The sequence below is a fragment of the Ursus americanus genome, chromosome 13 (assembly GCF_024610735.1).
Source record: "Ursus americanus isolate L20-20 chromosome 13, mUrsAme1.1.p, whole genome shotgun sequence".
In the NCBI taxonomy this organism is placed as follows: domain Eukaryota; kingdom Metazoa; phylum Chordata; class Mammalia; order Carnivora; family Ursidae; genus Ursus; species Ursus americanus.
The window spans coordinates 43,700,511-43,715,250 of NC_142139.1; the positions used below are offsets into that span (position 1 = coordinate 43,700,511).

General features: G+C 39.4%; 1 protein-coding gene across 4 annotated transcripts in view; it reads left to right on the forward strand.

Moving 5' to 3' along the window:
* Window positions 1–14,740, forward strand: part of GUCY1A1 (guanylate cyclase 1 soluble subunit alpha 1) — a 66,514-nt gene that overhangs the window by 17,320 nt on the left and 34,454 nt on the right. The gene's annotated exons all lie outside the window — the stretch shown is intronic.

A 14,740-nucleotide genomic window follows, 5' to 3' on the forward strand; every position in this document is an offset into this window, starting at 1 on the left:
GGGAGTGGGAGAGGAAGAAGCAGGCTCATAGCAGAGGAGCCTGATGTGGGGCTCGATCCCATAACGCCGGGATCACGCCCTGAGCCGAAGGCAGACGCTTAACCGCTGTGCCACCCAGGTGCCCCTTCTTTCTTTCTTTCTTTCTTTTTTTTTTTAAGATTTTATTTATTTATTTGACAGAGATAGACACAGCCAGCGAGAGAGGGAATACAAGCAGGGGGAGTGGGAGAGGAAGAAGCAGGCTCATAGCGGAGGAGCCTGATGTGAGGCTCGATCCCATAATGCCGGGATCATGCCCTGAGCCGAAGGCAGACGCTTATCGACTGCGCTACCCAGGCACCCCGAGAACTTGCTTTTTCTCTTCTTGCACCATGTTGGAATACAGTGAGAAAGTAGCCATCTACAAGCCAGGAAGAGAGCTTTTACCAAACCCAGCCATGCTGGTACCTGATCTTGAACTTTCAGCTTCGAGAACTGTGAAAAATGAATGTTTACTGTTTAAGCCCCCCAGTCTATAGTATTTTGTTACATTGGCCTGAGCTGACTAATAGACCCCCTTGCCTTCTTCAGACTTGCAAAATATACTTCTTTTTGAACATGTGACCTCTTCTGTTTCCATTCTCATCATAGTTTTCCAATTGCTGCTTCTCCCTCTTAGTCATAACAATCCTTCTCCAACTCTTAAATATGAATATTCCCCCAGAGTAATGAATTTGACTATTTTCTTTCTCTACTTGCAGCCCTTTGACATTAAACAGTTTGAATTAAAGTCAACTTTAAGAGTTTCCTCCGTGTGGAGGACCACACACTCATGTCTCTAATGCTTAATGAAAAATTCCAATTTTCAAGTGTATCACTACCTACATGTCCTGCTAAAAGTTCAAGATCCGTGTGTACAAAATGAAATTCAGTATCCCTTTCTTCAAGCCTACTTCTGTTGCCTCTTTCTATTAATGGCACCATTATCTTTCCAGACAAAACCTCAAAGTCATCTTGTTCCTCAGATCTAGTCATTTGCGACATGATCCAACTTTAATTTTATAATATCTCTAGCACCCATCCTTTCCTGCCCCTTCCCACAGCTTCCTTCACTCCTCACATTCACTTACACTGTCTCCCTCTCTGGCATGAGTTTTTGCTAATGACTTTATGACCAAACCCTAGTCATTTTCAAAACTGAGCTCAAATTCCATGCATTCCAAGAAGCTATCTCTGATCATCTTGTTGCTGCCACTGCCTAAAAGCAATTTTTCTTATAAACATCATTAATTTTCTGTCTCTACCTATCCTCCACTTTTTATTATAGCCATTTATGAAAATGTGTATCACCCATACTAGACTTTGAAGAAGGTTAAAGAAAGGAATAATTTCATCTTTTTCAGAAACTCAGTAACTATTGATTGCATTGTAAGTTCATTTATTAATAACTCATTATAAAACTTTTTTTCAAGAAGAAACATGGTTTGTAGGCTCCAATTCAGCCTTGTTTTACTTCTATTTTATACTTTTTTGCCTGTTTTGTCTTTTATATTCATTATAAAAATAGCCTAATATTAGTATATTAATAAAATATACTAATTCATATTTATTGAATTAATTCATATTTATTGAATACCAAATACTATTGAATACCAAATACTGATGCTGTGCTCAGTGCTTCTGACAAAGCAATGAACTGTAGGAAGCATGTATGGTTGTTTACTTAGCTAATTTCACAGAGAAGTGGGAAAAGGGGCTTCTTTGTCACACTTAAGTAAACTTCATAAATTTCTATCAATAACAAGATTTCTCCCTTCCAAAAAGGGTAAACAATAAATGAGAAAAGAGAAAAGAAATAATAAAAATAAATAAGATGGTGAATACAGAATAATAAAATAGAAAAGAAAAATATAAAGGAAAACATTTTGAAACACTTTTCTTCTCAAATTGTGTGCCATTATATATATTATGTATCTGTGCCTCTACATACACAAGATCCAGTGAAACTAAAATGAAAAGATGGAGTGAATTTGATAATAAGGATTTAAGCTTTCGAACTCTTTCCATGTTTATAACAGATGACTTCAAGCCAGTCATTCTGTCATTTAATTACAGCATAAAATAACTCATTGGAGGGACGCCTGGGTGGCTCAGTCTATTAAGGATCTGCCTTCGGCTCAGGTCATGATCTTGTGGTCCTGGGATCAAGTCCCACATTGGGCTCCTTGCTCAGTGGGGAGCCTACTTCTCCCTCTGCCTGCTGCTTCCCCCTGCTTGTGCTCTCGCTCTCTCTCTGACAAATAAAGTCTTTAAAAAAATAATTTAAAAAAATAAAATAACTCATTGGAAGTCCAAAATTGAATAAATTGCGATCTACATTGGCTAGTTAAATTAAGTCTGGAAACATACCTACTTTCTTTGTATTTTTTTAAAGGATTTTATGTGTATATTTATTTTAGAGAGAGATAGAGCAGTGAGTAGGGGAGAGGATCTCAAGCAGACTCCATGCTGAGTGAGAAGCGAGGTGGGGCTTGACATAACAACTCTGAGATCACAACCTGAGCTGAAAATAAGAGTTGGATGCTCAACTGACTGAGCCACCCCTGTGCCCCCATACCAACTTTCAATTAAACGACAAAAATTGGATCATGAGTAAGGTTATTTAGAAAATATTTTTAGGGAATTGAAAAAAGACTAATGATAGCTTCTTGAGAAATTGCAAAAGGTGATGAGAAAATCATGAAAAAGAGTCTGGGGAAATATTGTAGAAACAACAGACAGCCAAAGCAATCTTATGGTATATATTAATATTAATTCATTATTATTATTAATGATGATGTAAGCCTCTGATTGGACTAAGCTAAAGTATTTTTTTGAGCTGAAGTATTTTTAACTCTCAAATTATTAAGAGTGGAACTTGAACTAAAATTACTGTTAAAAAGAGATGCCTGGGTGGCTCAGTTGGTTAAGCGTCTGCCTTCAGGTCAGGTCATGATCTCAGGGTCCTGGGATCGAGTCCCACGTCCAGCTCCCTGCTCAGCTGGAAGTCTGCTTCTCCCTCTCTCTCTGCAGTTCCCCCTGCTTGTGCTCTCTCTCTCTCTCAAATAAATAAATAAAATCTTTTTAAAAAATTGCTGTCAAAAAAATAAAAATAAATGAAAAATAAAATGACTAAGTGTTAAATTTTTCTCAAAGCAGTCCCTGCAGTTGTTGGAGGTCCACAAAAGGAGAACTTTTCTGCATTTCAGTTGAAGGGGTGATCAGAGAATACTTGATCCTTGAACAATGTGGGGGTTAAGGGCACTGACCCCCTCATGGTTGAAAATTCACATGACCTTTGACCCCCCAAACGTAGCTACTAATAACATACTGTTGACCTGAAGCCTTAGCAATAGCATAAACAGTTAACACCTATTTTGTGTGTCATACGTATTATAGACTGTATTTTTACAATAACTACGTTAGAGAAAAGGAAATGTTATTAAGAAAATCATAAGGAAAATACATGGACAGTACCATACTGTATTTATTGAAAAACATATCTGTGGATAAGTGGACCAGTGCAGTTCAAATTCATGTTTTTCAAAGTTCACTTGTATATTGGAGTAAATTCTGGGCTCGTAGTCCATCTGCCAGTTCCCGTCTGACTCTATAGCTCAGTAACTTTGGGGTTTGGTCCAAGTCATTGAAATCTGACTTCTGTTCTGCCATCTGCAAGTAGGAAGGGTTGCAATACATAGTCTCTAATATCTTTTCTAGTTCTAAGCTTCTATTATGTAAATGCCTGTGTCTTTATGTTCACTTCTATGTAGGAGATACTGAAATGGAGAAGAGAAATTTCTTGGGGTTTACTATGAAGAGGACGCTTCCTTTAACTTTTCCCAGTTTGAATCAATTAGATGTAAAAAGGCATTAAAATAATATGGTTGTGGTTTGGGATTTAATGGGAAAGAACTTGGCCTTTCTCAACATGTAACTTTGTGAGTATCCAAATATATACCTGCAAAGGACACGTTCAGAAGCCAAAATTTATTTCTGGTAATGATTTCTTTTAATTTAATCATTATGTAAAAGTTCAGACGGAATGGAATTTGTGTTGGACTCTGCTGCATTTCTTTTGCTGGCCTGGTTCCAGCTCGAGCATCAAGGATCTGTATCCCACTGTTGGTGACAGAAGGTCGTTTTCTGTCTCGTGAATCAGAAGAGCTCTGCTGTTGAACCAAGGACTCAAGAAGGCCCCTGACTACCCATCATGCCTCCGGGCGCTTCCAGAGAAACAACTTTCCTGGGGTCTCCGGGGTGGGATTTTTGGATGAATTGTAAATTGTAGAAGAGGGAGGTCTTTTTGAAAACACCTTTATATACCTTCTCCAGGCATGTTACCCACTGAGCACCTTCATGTGTTCACTATCCCAGAAGCTCTCCATAACCCCTTTGGTTAGAATTTTTTATGGAGGCTGTATTAGGTAGGCACGATTGATAAAATCACCATTAGTGATTAACTCTACCTTCAGTCTTTCTCCTTTCTCCAGAGACCAGGCTGGGATAGAGAATTCCAATCCTCCAATCACATGGTTGGTTCCCCCGGCAACCAAGCCCCATCCTGAAGCTATCCAGGAGCCTTATCACTTTGGAGATTCCTTGGGTTTTAGCAGTCGTGTGCCAGGAAACAACAGGCAGAAGCCAAATATATATTTCTTATTCTGTTACAGCGTGGCTGTGTTCCAATGAAACTTTATTTATGGACACTGAAATCTGAATCTCATATCGTGTACATGTATCATGAAGTATTCTTTGGATTTATTCAACCATTTAGTAACATAAAGACCATTCTTAACTCTAGGGCAGAACAAGAACAGGCAGCAGGTTGGATTTTGCCATTGTTTGCCAACACCTGCTTTAAAAGGCCCCAGAAGGGATGCCTGGGTGGCTCAGTCAGTTGAGCATCTGAGTCTTGATTTCAGCTCAGGTCATGATCTCAGGGTTGTGAGATTGAGTCCCCCCCATCGGGCTCCACGCTGGTATGGAGCCTGCTTAAGATCCTCTGTGCCCAGCCTGCCCGTGCCCACTCTTGCACACTCTCTTTCTCTTAAAAACAGGGGGGGAGAGGGGAGGTTCCTGAAAGTCCAGTGTTTTCCTGAGCGGTGGTTTAGTGTTACCTGACTTTCCTAGTCCTGGTCTGGTGTAGGCATCTCCTTCCTGCCTGTGCTGCTACTATTGATATATTTGTTCCTGTTGTTGTTTTTCTCTTTGTTGAGAGAAGGAGCTTACAAGTCTTAAGTTTTCATGGCTTTATAGTTTCGAGCCCTTCTTCTCAAGGATCTTGAGAAAAGTTTCAAGGGCTGGGTTGGAAGACTCATGAGGGTCACTATTGTGTCTTCTGCCAGAATATTCTTTCCAAATATGACAGGTTAAAGCCCAGATAATTCTATTTTCCTCTACCATAGGGTGAATTCTGAGCTAGTCCAGTCACCCCTTTCTTCCCATCAAAGATGAGGCCACTTTGATATCTCCTCTTTGTTAAAATGCTAATTCAAATGTTCCTCAGGTGTGACAGTCAAAACCAGAATCCACTTTACTCTTGTTAGAAACCACAGCACCTCTTATTTCAAACACTCTGGGTAACTTAACTTGATTTCACAAATATCCTAAAATTAACGTGTTAGTTAATCTCTTAAACCTTTCTTTTTTTTTTTTTTTTTTACGATTTTATTTATTTATTTGACAGAGAGAGACAGCGAGAGAGGGCACACAAGCAAGGGGAGTGTGAGAGGGAGAAGCAGGCTTCCTGCCCAGCAGGGAGCCCAATGCGTGGCTCGATGAGGGGCTCTATGCAGGGCTCGATGCAGTGCTCCATGTGGGGCTCAATCCCAGAACCCTGGGATCATGACCTGAGCTGAAGGCAGACGCTTAACGGCTGAGCCACCCAGGTGCCCCTCTTAAACCTTTCTACAAAGTAAGTGTACATTGAGAAGTTAAGTACATAAAAGGGTTAACACTGAATCAATATTGAGAACAGTTAGCTTATGAAAACAGTGACTGAAGGCAAGATTGTTTGTATAACAATACAAATCATTTGTCAACCTAGCATTCTAGGAAAAGAAAATCAGATACCACAGAATTTCTATTTCAGCTTGGTTGTTACAGGATTATTTTTTCAAAAATTTTTTCCACATCGGGAATAATGCGGATTTACGGAAAATAGTATGTACTTCAGTGACGTAAGGCTTGCTTGATTTATATTACAGGTTTGGTTTCGTGAGTGGAAAAACAGATTTAAAATCTAGCATAGCCCATCAATTTTTATTCTAATATTTTATTCAAGAAATTTGGCATGTAACTTATTAGCTAATGGAATTATATAAGATAAAACCAAATTAGAATGTTACTCTTCTGGGCTATGCTGTAAACTCTATTACTTTGTAATCCAATAAAAGAAACCATAATTACTGACATAGATAATATTTTCTTGGTATGCATTAATGTTCTTCAAATGGAGACTGTTTTCCAAATTTGTAGAGTTCCAAGCACCTGCTATATATTAGGGTTCCCTTAAAATGGCTTTGATAGGTAATAGGAATGGTGTCGTAGGCATAAAACATGACTGTATCTTTGTGAGGAAATAGAATAAATTTGTCCATCTTTTATTTAGTGCCTTCTTTTAGCACGATTCTCTTGTACAATGCCTTTGCATAGATTTTTTCTAATCCTTCATACATCCCTGTTTCATCACCATTTTACCATTTTACAGTTGAGGTAACAGAAGCTCAGTGAAATTAAGAAACCTGTCCAGTGTTGCACTATTGCCGAGGAGGGATTGGGATAGTCAACCATTACATGCTGGGCACCAGCTACTTTTCTAAGTGCTTTACATTTATCAATTTGCTTACTTTCACAACACATTTATAAGATAGTCGCTCTTAGCATCCCCGTTTTCCAGATGGAGGAAGCAGAGGTGAAGTTAAGAACTTTACTAAGGTCACAGAGCTGATAGATAGTAGAGGCAAGGAGCAGAGGCAGACCATCTGTGTCACATCGCGGTCACTACTACACTAACTCTATTACCTGAGGGCGCAGCTGTGCACGGGCCCCACCATTTGTGTGAACTGATCTCTCCAATCATGAAGACTCTCTCTTGCTAATCATCTTCAGAGATATAGATATAAATATATAATATCAGACCCTTGAAAAAGTCATCATTGAGCAAGAGGGACAATAAGTGTGTATGTGTATGTCTGCATGTATATGAAATCGAAGACGTGTTTCCAGGTCTTCCTGACCGGCCAAAATTATAAAGAAAAGAAAATGGAGTAGTTCTGATATGAGATGTTCATTAGTTTTATTTTGCCACTTAAATGAAATTCATCAATCAGCCCAATTCTTGAATCATCATGGACTTGTTTTCATTTTAAAAGTTTCATCAGGCTCTATGACCTATGCCATAATGGATTCGGTAGACTCTTCAAGAATGAAACCTTATTGAGTGTTTTTCCTAGGTAGTTAAGTCAGCTTTTCGCCTTACGTGCAAATGTAAATCAAACATTGTTGAGCGTACCGGCATTTCTAAAACAACACCATATATGTGTTCCTGAAAAACCTTGTATGCTTCAAAACTGCGCTAAAAATAAAAGGGCTTGTGGGAAGAAAATGTGTTAAGGTGAAACCAGTTGGCACTAGGAGCACCAACAAAAGCAGGAACAATCATAAAAGCTCTACCAGCTTAGGTAAAAAGACCGGTTGCCTTCTAAGGAATTCGAAGGAATCCTGCACTATTGCAATTAACAATAAGCCTGACAGGAGGGGAGAAGGTGAAAGTAGTTTGATGGGCAGGAGCTCTAAGAAAGTGCTGAGCCTACTGAGCTATGGAGACGAGACAAGAAGAAAATAGAGGAGAACTGTAATAAGTACTTCCAAGAGGGAGGTGTGGTCAAATTGAGCTGCGAGGAAGGAACGCGGGTGGTCGAAGCTGCAGCATAACTGCCGCTTTCTACGGACATTATCTCCCCATCCCGACTGCGTATGAGCCAGTTCACCTCACAGAAATACACAGTATTGTCTGAAAATAGATAAAAAACAAAATGGCTTTTTATGGTGTAAAAAGGAATTCCATTTCCCATTTAACTCCTTTCATACTAATTGTTATGTTTTCAGTAAATATATTTTTAAATGACTAAGTCTCTAAGGAACTATTGGAGTAATAAAACAATGATGGGAATCACAGAAATAGCTGCAAGAAATTGTTTTATATATTTCAGGAACAGAATATTGACATGTTTATCAGATTTCCTTATGACCTACTGTAAGTGGTAATGATATTTAATTTGAAGACATTAACTGCATGTATTCAAATTTGAGTGATAATCACACTAGAAAGTCTTAAACGTAGAGATTTAGGATTATAGTCCCAAAGGTTTAGCTCTTTAGTTATAAAACATTCTGTGAACATTTTGATATAAAAACTGAGAATCTTAGAGTTAAAATCTCCCTGCTATGGACTATACTAAACTCTGCTATTACTTCAAAGATGTCAGAGAATTGCTCCCAGTTCCAATGAAAAAAAGATTGTGAATCATATTCACCTTATTTTTAACAGAGAATTAATACAGTTTAGGGCACCTGGGTGGCTCAGTCGATTGAGCCTCTGACTCTTGATTTCGACTCAGGTTGTGATCTCGGGATCTTGGGATTGAGCCCCATGTGGGTCTCCATGCTCAGTGGAGTCTGCTTCTATCCCTCTCTCTCTCTGCCCCTCCCCTCACACTTCCTCTCTCTCTCTCTCAAATAAATAAATAAATCATAAAAAAATACAGTTTGTTAAACTATAATTATCAGTATTAAATATAATTAATTTTATAATTATTATTAAACATAAGTTGTATTATTAAACATAATTGTTTGGTGAGGCAGTTGCCATCAGGGGAGAGGGGATTTCTGGCATTTTGGTCCCTAGAACTGAGGTTGCCATTGCCCTTAGAGTTAACTTCTTTGTTTTGGGAAGGTTGACAGTATGGGCTCTCTAGTTACAAAAATTCAAGGTAAGTACCCTTCACTCTTAAATATAGTTGGAAACATCTTATACTTGCATGCAGATGTGGTCTTGGAAGGTGAACGCTCTGTTCTGTAACATGAACTGGAGTCAGCTTTCCCACATCTGGGCTTTTGAAGAAGGAGAAATTACTTTCCAAAAGGAGATTTTAGCAAGAGAGTTGGAGCACGCGGACTCCCACAAGGTGTTATGTAATAGTGAAAACCCAAATTCTGGGCCCAGTTATGATTGAATAACCAAAGTCGTGGGAAATGGACTATGACTCTTTTGATTGCTCTCCATGGGCCCTAGAGTCTTTTCTTGGCTGTGGTATTGAGAATTAAAGTCAGAGGAATATGCCCTTGCTGTCCTTCAACCCCCATATCCAGTCCGTAGCTAAAGGCTGTAGATTCTTTATCTGAAATACTTCTGGAATTGACCCACGTTTTCATGCTAAGGTCATTATTTTAGTGCAATCCAGATCAGCCACCTGTCCAACTCTGACACGTTTCTCATTCTCCGTTCCAAATAATCCTTTAAAAATACAATCTGATCTATTCACATTCTTACATATAGGTCTTTCAGGTTGTTGCTCTTAGAATAGTTTTTCTTTGTTCAACAAGGTTTAGAGAGCCCTCCACAATCCTGACCTCTGCTTGTCTCAGCTCCCTCCACCATCACCTTGCTCTTCCCTGACCCCATGCTCTAGCCATGCTGGAATTATTTCAGTTCCTAGAACATGGCTAGGTCTGTGTTGGCCCCGAAGCATGCTGTTCTGTTTGGGACTCTCTTTACCTGGGTAAGGGTCACAGCTCAACTCAGATGTCTCTTCCTCCCGGGACTGGGTTTGGATCCCTGATTTACACTCCAAGAGCACTCACTATGCCCTTCCCCTTCTGCAGCACGCGTCACACATGGAACTGATGTGTCAGAAGTAGTTCTCCTGCCAGACTGTGAACTCCAAGAGAGCAGGCGATGTCCTTTATTCACTGCTCTGTCCCTGTGCCTGGAAGAATGCCTGACACGTAGTAGGCCCCACTGCAAATACCTGTTGAATAGAATGAAAAGTGAATGAAGTAGAAGTATCAAAGAATCTGTGGGAGTGGAGATTATGAAAAAGGAAGAGCAGATGGTACTTGAGAGAATTCGTCAAGTATGTTAAAAGCCAAAAGTTCGTGAGCTTTAACTTTTCAGAGGTCATCGTGTCACGGTGTCAATAACGCAGTGGAAGCAAAAGCCAGGGAACTGTAGACTTAGGAATAAATTATTTTTTAAGAAAGTGAACACAGCACCTAAGGCCTGATCTTTCAAGAAGTGTGACCATAGGGGCACCTGGGTGGCTCAGTCGTTGAGCGTCTTCCTTCGGCTCAGGGTATGATCCCAGGGTCCTGGGACTGAGCCCCACATCAGGCTCCCTGCTCTGCTGGGAGCCTGCTTCTTCCTCTCCCACTTCCCCTGCTTGTGTTCCCTCTCTTGCTGGCTCCCTCTCTCTCTGTCAAATAAATAAATACAATCTTAAAAAAAAAAAGAAGTGTGACCATAGAGGGATCAGGGATAATGGTAAAGCTAGGGAGCCATCATGAGGTGAAAGAGTCTGACATTGGCTGGCTTTTTTTTTTTTTTTAACTTAGTCCTGGAGTGACTTGGACATTCTTACCAGTTTTTCTAGTACTTTGTCCTGCTTTCCTGATATATCACAGGGGAAAGTTCTATAAATATTTCCCACTGCAAAATGAAAAACACATTGTAAAAGGCTGACTTATGGAGTTTAATTTTTTTAAATTTTTAAAGAATAAGAACTTTTTAGATTTCTGGTCTACCTGAAAATTAAGGTTGACACCAGTTTACGAAAATGGTGATGAATTGTGCTGCTGTATGCAAACTTTATCCTCACTAAGGCACTTTTTGCTTCCAAGCTCTCTTCTCCTTTCAGCTACTCTTAAAAATTAAGACTTTGGAATTTTTTTTTTTTAAAGATTTTATTTATTTATTTGACAGAGATAGAGACAGCCAGCAAGAGAGGGAACACAAGCAGGGGTAGTGGGAGAGGAAGAAGCAGGCTCACAGTGGAGGAGCCTGATGTGGGGCTCGATCCCATAACTCCGGGATCACGCCCTGAGCCGAAGGCAGACGCTTAACCGCTGTGCCACCCAGGCGCCCCAAGACTTTGGAATTTGATCTTACCACACTTATATCTCTTTCACCACAGATTTTGGCCTGGCTAGGTGCTAGGCCTGAAATTGGACATTGGATATAACTATTTGTTTCTACTATGCAGACTTAGTTCTTAGACTGCTCCCCCTACCCCAATTTCTAATTTGAAATCTGCTCTTTAAGACCTGCTGTTGTAAAAGAGATTTTTTGTGTCAGAGTCCTTATAAGTTGTTTTCTCTCAGGTCTTTTTATAAGTAAAACAAGATTTTTGTGTGTAACTCTGGAGTTGAAATGACAGACAGCCCCCTTACTTGAACAATCATGCATCCTGCCTATTAATAAGAGGCCCATCGCTGGGTCATTATTCTCACCATAGCAGAGTTAATCACTTACTAGTAAAAGGGAGAGAGCATTCGATACATTGGAAGGCTGTTTAATCATCAACCTTGGGGATGGCAAATACCTCTCCGAGTTTCTGAGAACATATATCCCACTGCTCGCCAAGGCCTTGTCACCAAGTTTATTACTTTAATTAATTTGTTTTTCCCTTACGGTGTTACTCCCATTTCTACAACCAGCTGTGTACCGAGTTCAGCCACTGACGAAACCATTTCCAGAGTCACTACTAATGTCACACATGAAAATCATCATTCGTTTAGCTGAAGAACGTATTTTGTATTCCTAGCAGGCAAACACAAGACAAACATAGGTTTCCAAGGTATCAGCACTGAGTGCATCTGCTTCGTAATGTAATTTCATCAGTTGAGCCGATGAAGAATGCTAATTAGCTTGTTTATACATATGTGATTTAATGAGACTAAACACTTAACTGATCTTAAAGTAAGCACAACTTGTTTCCTGTTGCTGTTTTTACTTAATAAAAAACAGTGTTAGACACATTTTCTGGAAATTACAGTGCTGTGCAATATAAGAAAAGAAAGATTTTCAGGGTTGAGTGGTCTGTTTTATTTTTCCGCAGTGAGATTGAATAGGAGGCTGAGAATCAAAATATTGGGTTTGGGGACAAGGGGTGAAATCCAACATTAATGAGAAGGTTAAACTTAGTGGGAGGTTTTATCATAAACAGTATTATGTCAAATCTTTAAGTCCCAAACTAAAATTCTGCTATGTACCGGAATAACTTATTTTAGGGAGCAGTTCTATACCTTCATCGGATCCAATCTAAAATCTTCTATTTTTTTTTTGAGCTCTCTTCTTCTAGTTATTATAGTTATCTTTTGATATAATTGAAATCATGGCATTCAGTTAATATAGCTCTTCTTCCTGAAAATTAATATAAAATAATGGTATTATGATTTTTATAGTTGTTTAATATTATCTAGTATGCTGGTTTTTTTTACTTTCAGGTTGTACAAAACTGGATCCCCATAGGCTGCTATATTTTGAGGGCGGGTGGGTAGAGGAGATGAGGAAGTAACTCTGGTCCCATAGGCAGAATTATATTTGGATTAAAATGCTTCAGTTAACCTGCTCATCTTTCTGTAACCAGCGATCCGCAAGCTATGGCTTGATCCAAATCGATAGGGCTAATTTGAGGGCCAAATCCACAGCCTGTTTTTGCAAATAAAGTTTTATTGGAACACATCCATACCATACTTTGGTATATCAGCTGTGGTTGCTTTCATGCTGCAATGGCAGGAGTTAAGTCGCTGATAGAAACCCACAAATTATCTGAAACCCACAAATTAGCTGAAATTGTCTACTCTCTGGCCCTTTACAGAAAGAGCCACTGTCCACTGATCTAAAGCATGTATGAGGATGGGAGTTAGTGAATAGTAATAGTTACATTCAGATGCAGTAAAGACTGAGAAACATATCTTTTCTCAGAATTGAATCTGAAAATAAATGTGGTTGAGAGCCTGGGATTTTTAGGTCTTTCAGACTCTGAGTAACCATTCCCCCTATTACCAAATTACCTTTGGGTCACTCAGTAGCCTGCTAAGAGAACTCCCTATTCTTTTCTGGCAAAAAACGTTGTGGGGCGCCTGGGTGGCTCAGTCGTTGGGCGTCTGCCTTCAGCTCAGGGCGTGATCCCGGCGTTATGGGATCGAGCCCCACATCAGGCTCCTCCGCTATGAGCCTGCTTCTTCCTCTCCCACTCCCCCTGCTTGTGTTCCCTCTCTCGCTGGCTGTCTCTATCTCTGTCAAATAGATAAATGAAATCTTTAAAAAAAAAAAAAAAGGCTTCTGCTCGTGAATAGATAGGGTCTTCCTTGTGTCTCCTCGAAGATTCATAAATTACATGTGATCACAGATTTGGGGAAAGACTTTAAGTAACAGAGAGTAGCAGCAGCTTCGACTGGCCTGTCAGCATCTGTAATCTTCCCCCATACCTAATAACCCATGACACTCCCCAAAGGCCATCAGACGACGAGTTTGGCTACCTTATTTGTCGCAGTTCAGAAAACGAATTGTCCGTTGTCCTAAACTTACTAGAGAACTTATCTGTGACAAATTACAAGCTGTTGTTTATACACATTAAGAACATATTAAGAGCATTGAGGCACACAGAAAAGAAATAATTGAACTCCAGTTCTAAAGACTGAAATGTAAGGCTTTAACCTGGATAATTCAACTACTACCCCCCAGCCTCTGAGCAGGAGAATTATGGTCTTTTTTGCTTTTTAATAGAAACTTGTAAGCCATATCTTTAAGTGAATCCTAGTTTATGAACTAAGCCTGATTATGTAGAAACTGGTCTAGGAGTTTGGGTTCATAGAAAATACATCGGCTCTGCTATCACATGGACCTACATTTCAAGCCTAGCTCTGTCACTTTGAAGCCCATCAAATGAAGGAAAATAACCTCAACTGTTGAGCCTCTGGCACATTGGGGATAATAATAATGTGTCATATGGTTGCTGTGAGGCTTAACTGTAAATACAGAATCCCCAGCACTGGGCCAGGCACATCATTGGAAGTAAGTAAACTTGGGCTCTTTTGCACTCTTTTTGTGTTTTTTGATTTTCAAAGAATGGAAACAGTTGGTGATCCCAGTTAATCAAGATCATTAGTGTTGTTAACACTGTGAATTCCCAACCAGACAGCTTCAGTGACAAATGACTATCAATGGGTTGTGGATTGTGCGTGGGGATTCACGGTCACAACATTAACACAAACAAAAGTATGAGGGAAATATGCCGGAATTCCTATGTGTATGATTTCAGTGGGCCTCTGGGAGGAGATGCCTTCTTGGTTTACTCCAGTGTCATCTACATTCAGATCCAGAGACACCTGCAAATCCAAAGGCATGATCTTAGGGATCAGGAATTCTTTGAAGAAATACTATTGTTTTTCATTTGGATGATATTTTAAAATTACTTTGTTATTTATAGAAATGGGTATCTGCTTTGGCAGTAATCATTTCAATTAATCCTTTTTCATCTGAAACTCAGTATTTCAGATCCTATACTTAAGCATCACTACATATTTTTTTTTTCCTTTAAATATTGTGAGACACTGGTTTCTGCTATCCTGATTTTTCAGAAAGGACAGCATAATGAGAATGTAGTACTTAGCTCTAAGACATAGATTTATTCTTGGCTTTTGTCATAAAACCATA